This window comes from Rhamphochromis sp. 'chilingali', assembly GCF_963969265.1.
Source record: "Rhamphochromis sp. 'chilingali' genome assembly, chromosome: 8".
NCBI classification, from domain to species: domain Eukaryota; kingdom Metazoa; phylum Chordata; class Actinopteri; order Cichliformes; family Cichlidae; genus Rhamphochromis; species Rhamphochromis sp. 'chilingali'.
In genome coordinates, this window is record NC_137935.1 from 17,772,185 (window position 1) to 17,785,501 (window position 13,317).

At 42.9% G+C, this 13,317-nt stretch overlaps 1 protein-coding gene across 4 annotated transcripts in view; it reads left to right on the forward strand.

Annotated features, from left to right (window-relative positions):
• Window positions 1-417: 417 nt before the first annotated feature.
• npas1 (neuronal PAS domain protein 1) overlaps window positions 418-13,317 on the forward strand; it is a 68,775-nt gene continuing 55,875 nt past the window's right edge. Inside the window, exons 1-3 of one of the 4 annotated variants that reach the window (XM_080888129.1) lie at window positions 418-2,808; window positions 6,109-6,189; window positions 8,255-8,419. The gene's annotated coding sequence lies outside the window, so the exon portion shown is untranslated. Of the gene's footprint in view, window positions 2,840-6,108; window positions 6,190-8,254; window positions 8,420-13,317 lie in introns of all 4 variants that reach the window. The other 3 variants (XM_080888131.1, XM_080888130.1, XM_080888128.1) reach the window with 3 other exon arrangements.

Below are 13,317 nucleotides of genomic sequence, written 5' to 3' on the forward strand. Positions count from 1 at the left end.
GGAATGAAAAGGGCAGGCCTGTGTGCACACAGGACACACGACCCATGAACTCTAACCTTTAAGAAGCACCATGAGGGAGAGAGTGCTCTGGGATGTGATTGGAAGTCAAATATGGGGACTGTCAACATTGCTTGACAAGCCAATGTTGCGTTCACGGAGATTTGCACGGTTTCGAACCCAACCTTTGCCTTTTCTTTACCCGGCTGCACTGATCTAATGTTCCACTTTGTTTTAGTAAAGCGATCCTCCTCCTCTTCCTTGCGCATACGCAAGCGCACCACTAGGAGGCTGACTTGTCTCACGCTACCAACCATCCACCTCGCTGCTTACTGCATCTGGGTAAACGAAGCAAAAGCAGTGAGCGCGGATCTAATTGATTGTGTCAAGATTTGGGTGTCAGCGGTGAGAAGGCACTTTAATCCCGCGCTCGCAGCGAGATGGATGCGAGAAACGAGCATCTGAAGACTTTTCTCACTGACTTCCTCTCTCACAGTCTGAAGTTGGGGGAGGAAACAGGTTTGACTAAACTCCAGAGATTGTGAGAGGAGAGGGAGGCGGTGGCGGGAGGGGGTGCTCAGCAAAGTAAGCCTCGGAATAAAGACAAAAGAACTTAATATAAAGTCATTGTTAGTCTGCGTTAGAGACGTGATGCTTTTTCCGCGCGGCGCATTGGCCTAAAAGTTCTGAGGCAGAAGGAAAAGATTGTGGATGGGGATGAGGAGGAAGGCGACATATATGGAGAAAAGAGACTGGTCTTATGATAAGTCGAGGCACGTATCTCCGCTCAACCGTGTCTTTCTGGGCTCGGAGCGCGCAGCTGCGGCGGCGGGTATTGAATTCAGATGCGACCTGTCTCTCCGCTCGGGCCGCTACAGGTGGAAATGCTCTTATCAATACAGACTGTCCGAGCCTGACTGCGGCCCGATCCGTCTCATTGACGATTTTAGGTGCCCCTGCCCTGCCTCTCCTCCCCTAGGAGCCCAATTGATTAATGTCTGGGTCACAGTGGTATTTCCATATTGATACCTCGATTGATGATGGCGCTTCAGGAACAAGCCATATTGACCAGCTGAAGAGTGATACGTTTCAAACTGTTTGGCGGAGGTATTTATGTGTAATGGGTATAACGTGGGTGAAAGCGGAGGATATCCATGATGTGCAAATGTGTATATATGACCCATTCATGCTGATTATCCTGTGTGTATGTGTGGCGCTTGGAGGGGGGAAATCAATATTCCCACTGTTATAGCTACTCTTACTGCCAGTACTTATAAAGGATTGATAAGTGAGTAAAATGTAGTGTGTATGAGATGAGCTAAGAGGTCAGATCCTATAAATACGCCTTACATTTTCACTGATCACAGAACAATGAGAAAAACATATTAGGATACATGGGATATGCTGATTAAAAAACATTCAAATGTCTGAAAGTAAGTCAAAGTTCTGTGTGCATGCTAGCATACATTTAATTAGCTTTTTATGAAATGAGGATCTACATAATGTAAATGTCTGCTAAGACAACTCTGGGCTTCCTGAGAGGGATTTAATATGCATTCATGCACTTAACAACTTTTTGCATATCATATCACAGTCAAAGTGACCACAGGCCAGGGAGGCCAGGGTCACACAAAGGGGCCCTTCAAAAAACAAACAAACAAAAAAAAACACGGCTTATAAGGGGTGACATTAAATTTTTATAACTCCAAATGTTGGCTTAAGTTAGGTTTAACTCCAATCAGCAGCATTTGTCTGCTACAAAAGAAGAAGGCGGTGAGAAAAACACGTGCCAATCAGTAATTTGATAAATGGCTTATTACAGCTAGATGAGACAGCTAACCGAGCTTCATATAAGCTAAATCATCTGTGCCCAATTTGTAAGTGCATCTTTAAGAGAGGCGGGGATCACTTAGAGGGAAACCAGGGAACACTGAAAGAAGAAGCAACAGCTGTCACGCGGTTACAGTGCTACAAAATGTCATGAAGCCCGGTGCGAGTTTTGTTGCCACATTTTGCCATTCTGAATTTCCTTCGCCCCATGTTTACACGGCTTTGCCTTTGCAGCTGTGTGATCATATTCCTGCGAGTCCACCATGTTTTTCCAAAAGTGGCTATTTTTTTGGGTTTTTTCTTCATCGTGCCAAGAGCGCGCACCTCATAATACAGAACAACTCCGCCGAGGGCCCGGAGTTGTGAACCCAATTTTGCAGACGCCCTAATTTAAAGCATAGGGAGACAACAACGTGATTCTGTGAGGCTTGTTCTGCTTGTTGTAGAGATTACTTTGGAGGCAGAGGGCATTGTGTGAAGATGATAGTCAGTGAGGAATTTTAAAAAAAGCATTGGGCAGAACTGATCCTACTTTATACTTTGAGGGTCAGTGGTCGAAACAGGCGCTCAGCCTTCAGGTCCTTGTGACAAGGATCAGGGGCCCCAATGTATATCTGCTGATTACATCTCCTGAAGTGGAAAAAATGCAAATAATAAATGTATGAGCAACGTGCTTGTTTTTTTACTTGATTAATTATGCCGTTTAATTCCAGATCCACCACGCTGCTCCACCGTATAATTTCCCAGTGGTCTTGGCTGTTTCTTCTCTCACATGCGCTCTCTCCTTTTTTCTTCATTGCAAAATGAATCATGGATCCAACCGTCTGTACCCGGGGGAGAGCGGCGAGCTGGCGAACGGGCTGACCAATCATGAGCATCAGAGGCAGACACACAGACGCACGGAGCCTTTTGTTGTGCGCCGCGCTCATTGAGTTAGAAGACAACTACGGATTTGACCGGAAGAAAATTAAAAGATGGAGTGTAAGGAGACCAAATAGCCGACTTCATCCAAGTTCGTCGATCTGTTTTCTCTATTTTGTTACATTAACTCTCCTCCTCCTCCCTCTGTACTTTCCAGCTTATCCAATCAGGCTGACCAGTATGTGTTTATTAGAGTGGGTGGTGGGGTTTCAGTGCCAATCATAATGTCACCTGGTGAGCCGAATGCTCTTCTATTCCCAGCCCGGCCAACCTTCTTTCAGCCTCTTGACAGTTCCAGGTTAGCCCTTTTTCCTCTCTTCCTTGCCCCTCCTCTTCTCTTCCCTCCAGCTTTCCTCTCCAGCTCTCCCAGGGGCCCCACTGAGAATACTGCTCAGATCCAGGCCTCTGAGCCCCAAAGCCGGTCCTAATCCTCTGCATCGATCGTCCTGAGAATTTCCTCCCCTGCACAGCAGGGCCCGCTCACCGGCACTCACACTCCTCGACCCTGAACAGGCAGCACTTTATGGGTAGACACATGGAAAAGGCGCACTGCCTTTGTCTTCTCAGCAGATGGGTCTTGTTGATGTTATGTGTGTTATTAGGCGGTTATGGCAGGCTGTGCTTTGCTCCTGGGAGAACTGATGCTGCTGCCTCTCCAAATTCAGTTAGACTTGTCTGTGACTGGCTTGATGAACTCTCAGTATCTCAAACTGAAACATCTATACTGTTTTCTGACTGCAAGTTGTGTTCCAGTCAGAAATGATTCAAAAGTGAGTCAGAAGGGATTTCCAACTACATATACACCCGGAGGAAGTGTAGCATGAAAGCAAAAGACATCCAATTTCATTTGTTTGGACAAACACATATTATGGTTCCTTATTCACAAAGGGTTGCCAAAACAGGTAGCTCTGCATATTAATTTGACAGATTTTTATGCTGGATGCACTTCCTGAGGCAACTCTAAAGAAATTTGTGTCTCCTCCCAGCCACGAACCAAGGCTCTTTCATTGGTTAGGCAAATGTGTAAACCACTACACTGTGGAGCCACATCCTCATAGATCCACTGTCTACTGATAAATGTAGTAAACACAAATGAGGCATAACTTTTTTTGTTGTGCAGTATTTTTGTAATTTCAGCAAATGATAATGATAAATAACAATAGACAAATAATAAAGATGAGTCACAATGAGAGATAAAGTATACCTCAACATTTAGATGACAAAGATTTGAAACTCAGAGAGTTTCAGGGGCCCTCCTTAAAACTGAGGTCTCTGTGCTGTTCTTTTTGATACTGGGGTTTGTGGTATCATCACATTAACAACTAAACAGACCTTTAAGATCTTTAGATAAAAAAAAGATTATAAGTTCAATGTTGGAAATCTACATGTATCATCTATCTCTAAGTGACCTGTCTAATTTATCGAAATTTGCTTTCTCCAAAGAAATTCATTCCAAGAACAGGCTTCTTAACACAAAAAGAACCCCTAAATTTCATCTCAGGATCAGCATGTAGCTACATGAACGAGATTATGCACAATTCAACTGGAAAGGCTGTGTACCAAAGAATCCTTTGTTCAAGTAGGAGCATTGCACCTGAACTACTGTTTGTCCGTTGACCATGTAGGCAAACCAGAATACTTGGAGGAATGCGTGCTAGAGAGATGAATCAAAGATAGAGTTGTTCAGTCATAGTAGCAGTAGACATGTTTGGTACAGATCAAAGAACAGCATTTCAGGAGAAGAACCCAATAACAGCTTTGAATCATGGTAGTGGAAATGCTGTGCTTTAGGGTTGCTTCACTGCCTTAGGGACTGGTAAAAAGGAAGTATAGGCAAGAAACCCTTTAGATATCTCGCAACTAAAGGGATTTGTATTAAGGAGTGGTTAAAAAAAAATCAGTGCCAGAGACTGGTGGGAAAAATACCTTCAAAAAGTGACTTCTGACCACTAGTGTACTTGCATGTCATTTTTAGGCATGGGTCAAATCTGTCCAAATATGTTCAAGACTCCCACTATTTGCAAATGAAACTGCCTTTTAATGGAGGCAGTGGAAAGACTATAAATTAGCTTGCCTAATGATGTGTACAGGTTTGACAGACCACTGAACAAAAACACTGTAGACTATATGAGTAGAAAACTTATACATAATCAACTGTGGTGTCACTGCTGTCATCTGTAAGGGCAGTGGGGTTAGATCTGACTTGAATGTTGGGAAGCACTGTGTTAGCAACACCAGATAAGTTTGAACGGTGCAGTTCATTGCTGGAAACAGCTACACTTTGAGGAATTTAAAACATAGATCTCCTGGCATAAGGATAGACCGTATTTTCATGCGCAAAGATGGAGTAATGGAAGGTGGTGCATGCTATACAACTCTGCTGGAAGATGAGAAAGTATCATTGCTAGAGGCCTCCTGGGAAAGCTCCAACCAACAGTCTATCCTGCGTAACATACTTGTTCATAATTTATTTACGCGGAAAGCTTCCCCTGGACTCTGCTGTGTGTCTTTTTACTGCAAGTGTGGAGGTTTTCGAGAGGTATTTTCCTGCATTTCTGTGCTCTTGTGAACAAGACCGGCAAGGCTATGTATCCAGTGAAATAGTAGCTGATTAGACCTCATGCTTTATTAACACATTTGCTGTGTGGTTGGCATGCTAACTTCATCCCGATCATGAACGAGAGGGAAAATCTGGAACATTTGGCCCTCGTCAAAATTTGACTCCCTGGGCCAGTTAGAGAATCACTTTCTATACTGGCATTTAACACCAAGTACAGATGGTAATGTATCAATACTCTTTTTAACGGCGCTCAGAGCCACATTGGTGAATCAGCACGAGGAATATATCTGGCAATATCAGTTTGCAGCCCTTCTTGGGTAAATAATTTCTGTTCAATTGGGGTTTGGTACATTCTCACAATATACTGCAGAGTCATCTTTAATCTGCATTTGGATTTTATTGATAGGGTTATAAAGTATTTAACAGTTACCTTTACCCTCTCTGCCCGTTGTCTTCTCCTGCTTTTTTCTCTTATTCACTAGCCTGTTTTTCTGCCTGAACTGACCGAAGACCCTTAGCCTTCACACTCATGTTCACACACCCTATTTTGCTAGTATTTCCCTCTATCTCTTTACACCCGTCTATACTTTAGCGCTCCGCTCTTTCCTCTCATATGGTTCCTTTCCTGCCCTTTCCTGGCATCTGCTTCCTTCCCTCCTGTACTCTCTTCCCATTTTACCCTTGCTCTTCTTGCTCTCCTCTTGTCCGCTCCCTCCCACCCTGCCTTCTCTCCACTCTCCCTCTTTCTCTTTATTAATTTATTGGGTTGTTATTCTCCTTGCCTGGCTCTGCTAATGAAGGCAGGATGCAGATGAGGGCGAAGGTCATCTCCGCAGCGATCGACCCCACCGCCCTGCAGCATGGCACTCTGACTGGCACAGGTCAGTGGCAGCTGTCAATCAAAATGCACGCATGCGTGCACCCATTCACGTGCACACAAGCACTCACGCACACTACCACTAAAATAAATTCACACATAAAGATAACAGCTATGTTGTATGACAGTTAACAATTTATAATTACCCCTCCAAAATCAGATATCATTAGAAGGTAATTTTACAGCAGTGGTCTTTGACACATTCTTATGAAACAGTATCCTTATTTTAGGTGATTTGTTTGTGGTCTCAGACTTAAATTTTAATATGTTTCAGGCCTTTAAAACATAGAATATCACTCGCAAAACTTATTAGTGAAAAGTGGGATGTACTCAAACCACTCCACAAACTAGCCAAACCTTTGGACTCCGAAAGATCAGAAGCGTAAATGAGCATCTGTAAACATCATCACAACCTTAATAAAGGTAGGATTTATTTAACTAATATCTTTCTCACTGAAATTCTCACTATTCTGACTTCAAACTTTTATCTATGTTTGCTGAAATGAAACACCAGCTACATGTCAGCTGTTTCTGCACAGAAGGAAAAATAATGCATGATCTGGTCTGTTGTCTCAGATATTCATGTTTCTCGGAGAATAAAATGTATCCACTTTTTTAATTTTCCAAATTTCACTGGTTCAGTATTTCACTTTTGTCTTAGGTGTACCTTGTGCTTAATGCTAGCAACTGAATGTTAGCCTGCTAACATGCTAATGTAGCGCAAAAATGCTGAACCTAGCCACTCAGGCCTACACACTGGCAACACATCTGGGAACCACCGCTCACTAGAGTGAAATGTGTATTTCCTTGCTGATTGTGAGGGGTTGCTGGAGACTGCTGGCAGTTACTATGAAATGACTTGCTTCAGCCTCAGTCATGCAGGCTTAGAAACTGGTCAGCAACCTCATGGTAACCACTGTTTGCTAGCCGGTTTGGTGGTTGTGGGATGATGTTTGGGTGCCCTGGTGTGAAGCTGATTGCAAAGATGTAAACAGTACTACACGGAAAACCTCATTGCGATTGCTTTAGTTGCTGACTGGTCACTTCAAATGCCTGTGGTTTATATGGAAGAAGTCTGCAAACTGCTCTTTTAGCTGTATTCAAATTTAAAAAATTGCAACCCAAACCAGAAACAGAGTCCAATTATTCACCCGCATGTTGTGACTTTTGAAATTTATCAGCTGTAGCAGCAAGGCACAACTTTTGCTTTTAATGCGAATTTGTTAATTAATTAACCTTAATTTAAAATTTCACTATAGCTTAGAGAGTAAATGAATGTTTACAGACAAGTTGGCATCTTCCATGCATGTACAGGTGACCACTGCAATCTGCTAGCAACCAACCCAATTTCAAGGAGGTTTTTGGTAAAACGTCTTTATTCCAATCAAATTCATTGAATGACATTCAAATATATCTTAAAGATATACATTTAAATATAAATATGTATAGATGCAGATATAAATGTAAATATAAAGTTCTTTATGTGGCAGAAAAATAGGTGTGGCTGTTAGGTAATGAACAAGGAATCTCTTGGGGTGTGTTGTAGGAAGTGGACTGAAACTGACTTTACTCCTACAGCACCCATGCTATCTTGCTTAGATAGAGCGCTTTAGGTTGAAGTTGTAAAATGTTGCTTTTTTTGTTTCTTTCTTTGGGTTTTGTTTGTCTGGCACTGGGATTCTGTGGGCTTTTTAGGCGGGGCATTCATGGAATGGGGCTGCTCACTATACCTTTAGGTCTTTGCCAAGGCGCTGACCCAATGCCATGACAAAGACCATGCATCACTGCGAAAACCTGGGCAGTCATGCAGGCTGTGTTGTCCTGCAATGGGATGCTATTTTGTGGCGGTGGTGTTGCTATTGGGGATTTACATGTGGTGTGCATCTGTGTTTAAGTGTTTAGTTCATGTCAAAGTAACATTCATGAATGCCATGAATACCCAAGTCATCCCAGGAGAATATTGTGTTATATTAAGATTATTAATTTTATTCACTTTGTGGTTTTTGATCATGCAAAGATACTCACATGATCTTTCACTTAACACAGCTCATACATCTTTGCCTCCACAGGTTGACGTGTTACACCCCTGTTAAAGTGCCTAATCCTCGCCCTGCTGTTCATTGGCCTTGACATTGTGAAGACCTTTGGACTGCTGCTCCACGAAATTCCATATCTGAGCACTCCGAAGCATTTACAACCCCTGCTCTTCATCACACCATGTCAGGAGGCTGTGCGTATGTGTGTTTGTAGATGCACTCTGTGTTCAGACATCTTGTATGCATGTCAATGTTGTTCATTGTTATTGTTGTGGGTTTATTTGTGTGCTCAGCCATGTTCTTGAGTGTGTTCACCTGCATCTGGGCTCCTGTGAATGTGCATGAGTGTACAGCTATCACAAACACACGCACACACCCAAAACACGGACACACACACACACATATCTCTATTAGCAGTATAGTAGTGTTAACAGTGTTCTGCCATGCGTGAACCTCCCCACCTTTCCCTCATATCTATGCAAAGCTGGGGTCCTGTCAATCAGTCACCTTGGTGACATAGAGCCCCACCTCCCCAATTAGAGCTGACAGGGCAGGATTAGGAGGGGGGCGGGCCCCCACCGACCTGCCTACGTGTCAATCACGCGCCGGGCATCCACACGCCTGTTTACTGTCAGATCGCATCTCCGTCTGTCAGACTGCACGGCAACCGTCGCCCAGGGAGGAGAGGAGGAGGGTTGTGGGAGAAGGAGAGGGGGGGAGGAGGAGATCTGATCGGAATTAACTATGCTTCTCCCCACAGACCGGCCGTGCTTTTAATTCATGAAAGGGATGAGAGGAAAGTGGGAAGAGAGAGGGAGTGATGGAGGGAGGAGAGCATTTAAAACCCAGAGCAGGGCCTTCTTTAGAAGTTTTCAGAGTGATGTTTCTTCTCTCCCTGACAATCACTTTTCTCACCCCAACTCTTCCACTCGTCTTTCTCCCAGACTTCTTCACTCAGCGATACCTTAGTGGCGATATTGTTGTAAAGGTGTTGTTTTTTTACCCCGGCTGTTTTTAATTCACCCAAATGGGTGTTCGTATTTTTCGACTCAGAGAGTTAAGGTCAATTTTATTTAGTTCTGTACATGCTCATGCAAATTTGTGTCTCTGTTTCAGTACATGTCTTGGGGTTAGGGTCCTGCCTACACACCTACAGTAAGTGAATACATAATGCAATTCTGCTCCTCAGATTGTGTGCTCTAAAGCAGCATCACGCATTTAGAGTTGACACAATGCTAATGAGTGTGTGTTTGTGTGGCTCTCTGTTCACTTCGCTGTGTGTATTTCTTCTTTTTTGGGTCTCTGGTGGTGGCCTACCTTTGACCTTGTTGCCCTTACTCTAATCCTTTAGCAAATGAGGACTGTTTGGGGCTAAAGAGGGGGTTTGAGGGTCTGCATCAAGACACTGTTTTAGGATTAGAGGAGCAGAGTGAAGGTCTTGGGGGTTATTAGGATAGAAGTAGAGGGAAACAATAGATTGTATTGGAGGAGGAGGAAGGATATTATCAGCACTGTGCCCGTCACTAACGTTTTTATATCTCATACAACAAAGCTGTGTTTCTGACTCCCTCATTTTTGTTTATGTGTCAGTTAGCAGAATCAAAATGTGCTTAATTCCTTTCAGTCAAATTTTTAAAAAAGTTACAGCATCATTAAGAATACTCTTTTTCTGGTATAGAGAGCTCCAATATGGGGCCACTTTTCAACAACTTTCACCTGTGCACTTATAGTCAACATTCCTAACACGATTCATATATTTCCATATGAGCTTAACCTATTTTTGCTTGACTAGAACATTTTGTACACTAAAAGAAAGCATTATTCCTTATTATTACAGTATTATTACATTATTTCATGTCATTGACTGCCATATTGTTCTTGTAATCATGCTTGTGTGAACTGCTGCTAGTATGCATCATGAAAATGTGATCATGTTTAGGCCAAAATTAATTAAAAAAATTAACTCTTCACCGTAATGCAAACACATCTCTGGCATATCTCAGCTAACTTCCCATAACTCATAGACCATAAGTTTGGCATTAGTTTTTGTTAAATTATATTCAGTGGAGATTGGATCTGTTAAAAACAACTTCACATTTTTCATCTTGACATCGCCTGTCACCTGTTGGTTTGTGGGTGCACGTTGCAGCCTCAACTTTAATTCACTAGCACTGTCACAGTTTGCACAGCAAAATGCATTTTGCAAACTATATGTGGCCACTGCACACACTCACACACGAGTGGCACAGCAAGCCATATTATTTATTGAGGTAATTCCATTTAAAATAATTCACAAGACATATAAACTATAAACTTGATCCACTTTTAAGTTCAGTGAAAAAAGAAGGCAGCTAGCCTGTTTTGGCATCCACCTGCCACTTAAAGGGGCAAATAATTATTTGTCAAATTTAAAACATTTATAAAATAAATTACCCTCCTTTATAAGTGTAGCCATGGGAATGAAAATATGTTTTTTGTAATTTGCTATTAACCTGCTTATTTCTGCTCAGAGGTATTTGAACATTTGTGGTAATAGTCTGTGTGAGCATTTGGGGTTCTGCAGTTTGTGGCTCCTCTGCATTGACCCAAGAAGGTTGCTGCTTGGTTTCTGCACTCTCTTTCGCTCTGCAAAAAAAAAAAAAAAAAAATATATATATATATATATACATATATCTCAGATATATTCAGGGTGAATTAACAAATGCTTATTTTGAAGAAACTGTTTGTCAGCTATCATGCCATGTGCTGCTGACAGGCATAGATGCATCCTGTCATTTGCGCCGATAACCGTATGCTCTCGGTGTTTGTTGGTAGCAGGCGTATGTGGGTTAAACATGTTTGTGTGTGTCTGTGTGTGTGTGTTTGCATTTGAGATGCAGGGTTGTGTCTGAGATGCAGCTCAGGTGTCTGTTGGTGTCTGTTGAACGACCTCGCTGCAGGGAACAGGCTATCAGGCTGAGATGGAGGCTATCATGTTAATTACTTTACACACACCCTGCCAGCCAAGCGTGCAACACAAGTGCTGAGCTCACACACACACGGACACGTACACGCAAACGCACTGGCACACGCACCTGAGTACAATTAAGAGCGCACACCGATACGCACAAAATCATCCGTCTTTTCCTTTCATTTTGTCGTTTCTCTGTCTTCCTCCCTTTCGCTGTTTGAAGGCCTTGGACATCAATTCCCTTTTGCTTTCAAGAAAGATTGTTTTATATTCTAATCAATTCAACTCTGTCCTGTGAAATTAATTGACATTCATTCAATGATTTGAAATTCCTCCGAGGCTGTTCTTTTGTTTCAGCCTGTCAGTGAGCTGCAAGTGAGATCGGGCTAAATGTTTTGTCATCTCACACTCCAGGGTAAGCTGCTCCAAAGCATGAGCCCGAGGTCAGTTTAACCTCCTCACAGTCCCGTCTCCCGCTGCCTTTACAGTTTGCGAAGGGGATAGGGGAGGGGGATTCAGGATCAGAAACTTGGGTGAAGCCCATTCTTCAGTGGCAGCCTTCATATGTCTGCTCAGGACTATATTTTTTCAGAATCATGTCAGGGGTTTGAAAGGAGGTGTCCAGAGCGCCCGGGCCGAGGAAACAGAGGAGCTGGGGCAGGTTGATGCCTTTAGTTAAATGATGGTGGCACGCAGAGGGATTGCTTTGGGAAGTTGTCATCCATCATGATTTTAGAATGACTCAAAGCTGCACTCGGCTTTTTGGGGTTATGGTCTGCGATCTGTGATTGATGTGAAATGTGTGTGTTTGTTGTGTGTTGGAGAGAGGAGTGAAAAAGAGACTGTGTGTATTTATTTGGTGAAATAAGTTAAGATTGCCCTGTAGTTAAAGACTTCTTCTGGAGAAGTTTAATTTCTTCTCTTTTTGTTTGTTTTGTTTTGTTAAAGAAGCTGATGGATTAAAGTCACTCAAAATCAAATGATAACGACTCTCACAATGTGGCAAATTGTCTATACCTACTCATTGTTAAACGCAGTTCATCGCATGCCTTTTCCTGTGCATGCGTCTGTCCGCTGTTGTATTTCTTTTTTTTTGTTTTATGTCTGTCCCATTTGGATCTTTAGCCATCAGAATTGTTGTCTGAGGCCAAGAAAGATGCCTGGCAGATTTACTTTACCAAGTGCATCATCATGGCCTTGCCATATTGGTCCATTGGATTGACATTTATTTTAATTATGTATTTATTTTAATTTTATTTTCGGTTGTTACAGACGGGACAGACATGACTGGGGGATAGGACAGGGAGAAAGAAAGAATGAAAGAAAGAGAGGGAGAGAAAGAAAAATAGAGCAGAGAAGAGATGTTGAGAAAGGGGGGGAAAAAAAGAAAAACAAACAAACAAAAAAAGATGTTTTATTTGTTTAAGCTGAAGCATCTTGTCTGTCTTTTCCTTTCTCCTGCTTCTTTTTCCAGGTCCAAGTCTCACCCAAGTTAATTCTTCAATTAGTGCGATCCCAATATTCTGGAGAGATCATGGAGAGGGGCTCTTCCAATCAATGTCCAATTAACCAGGCTCTCAGAGAAGACGGGGGATGACCGCTCAAGCAGTTTTAGAAAAGACAGGGTTAGGGTGAAGGCAGAGGTTCAGAGGAGAAGGTGGAAAAAGGAGGGAATGGGGGCAGCTTGAAAGAGCGCTTAAAAGATGGTGAGAAGAAAGGATTCAACGTCTGTAAGTGGGTGGGGGTGAGAAGGGAGCATTGGGGTCTGAGGAGGTGGGTGTAGATGTTAGATGCTCAATCAAGTTGTGTGAGGACAGTGTAATTAATCCACTGAGGATGTCTGATTGCAGATGACTTTGGGAATACCAGAGTGGTGGCTGGGCCTGAGGGAAGGGGGAGGGCCGGAACAAGATGGATGCGGGGATGCAGGGAGAGGAAAAGCGGAAGGGCAAACAGAGAGAGAGAGTGAGATTAATCGAGACATGGGAGATACAGTACCTTTTAAATGAGAAGGATGAGTTTCAGTGACAATGTAAAAAAAAAAATAAAAGTAAAGAAAAAAAAGGGGGGGGGGGGATTGATCATGTGCGGGCTAGGTCGACCATCACTCACAGCGCCGTGGGGGATAAAGACCTCCACCACCAGA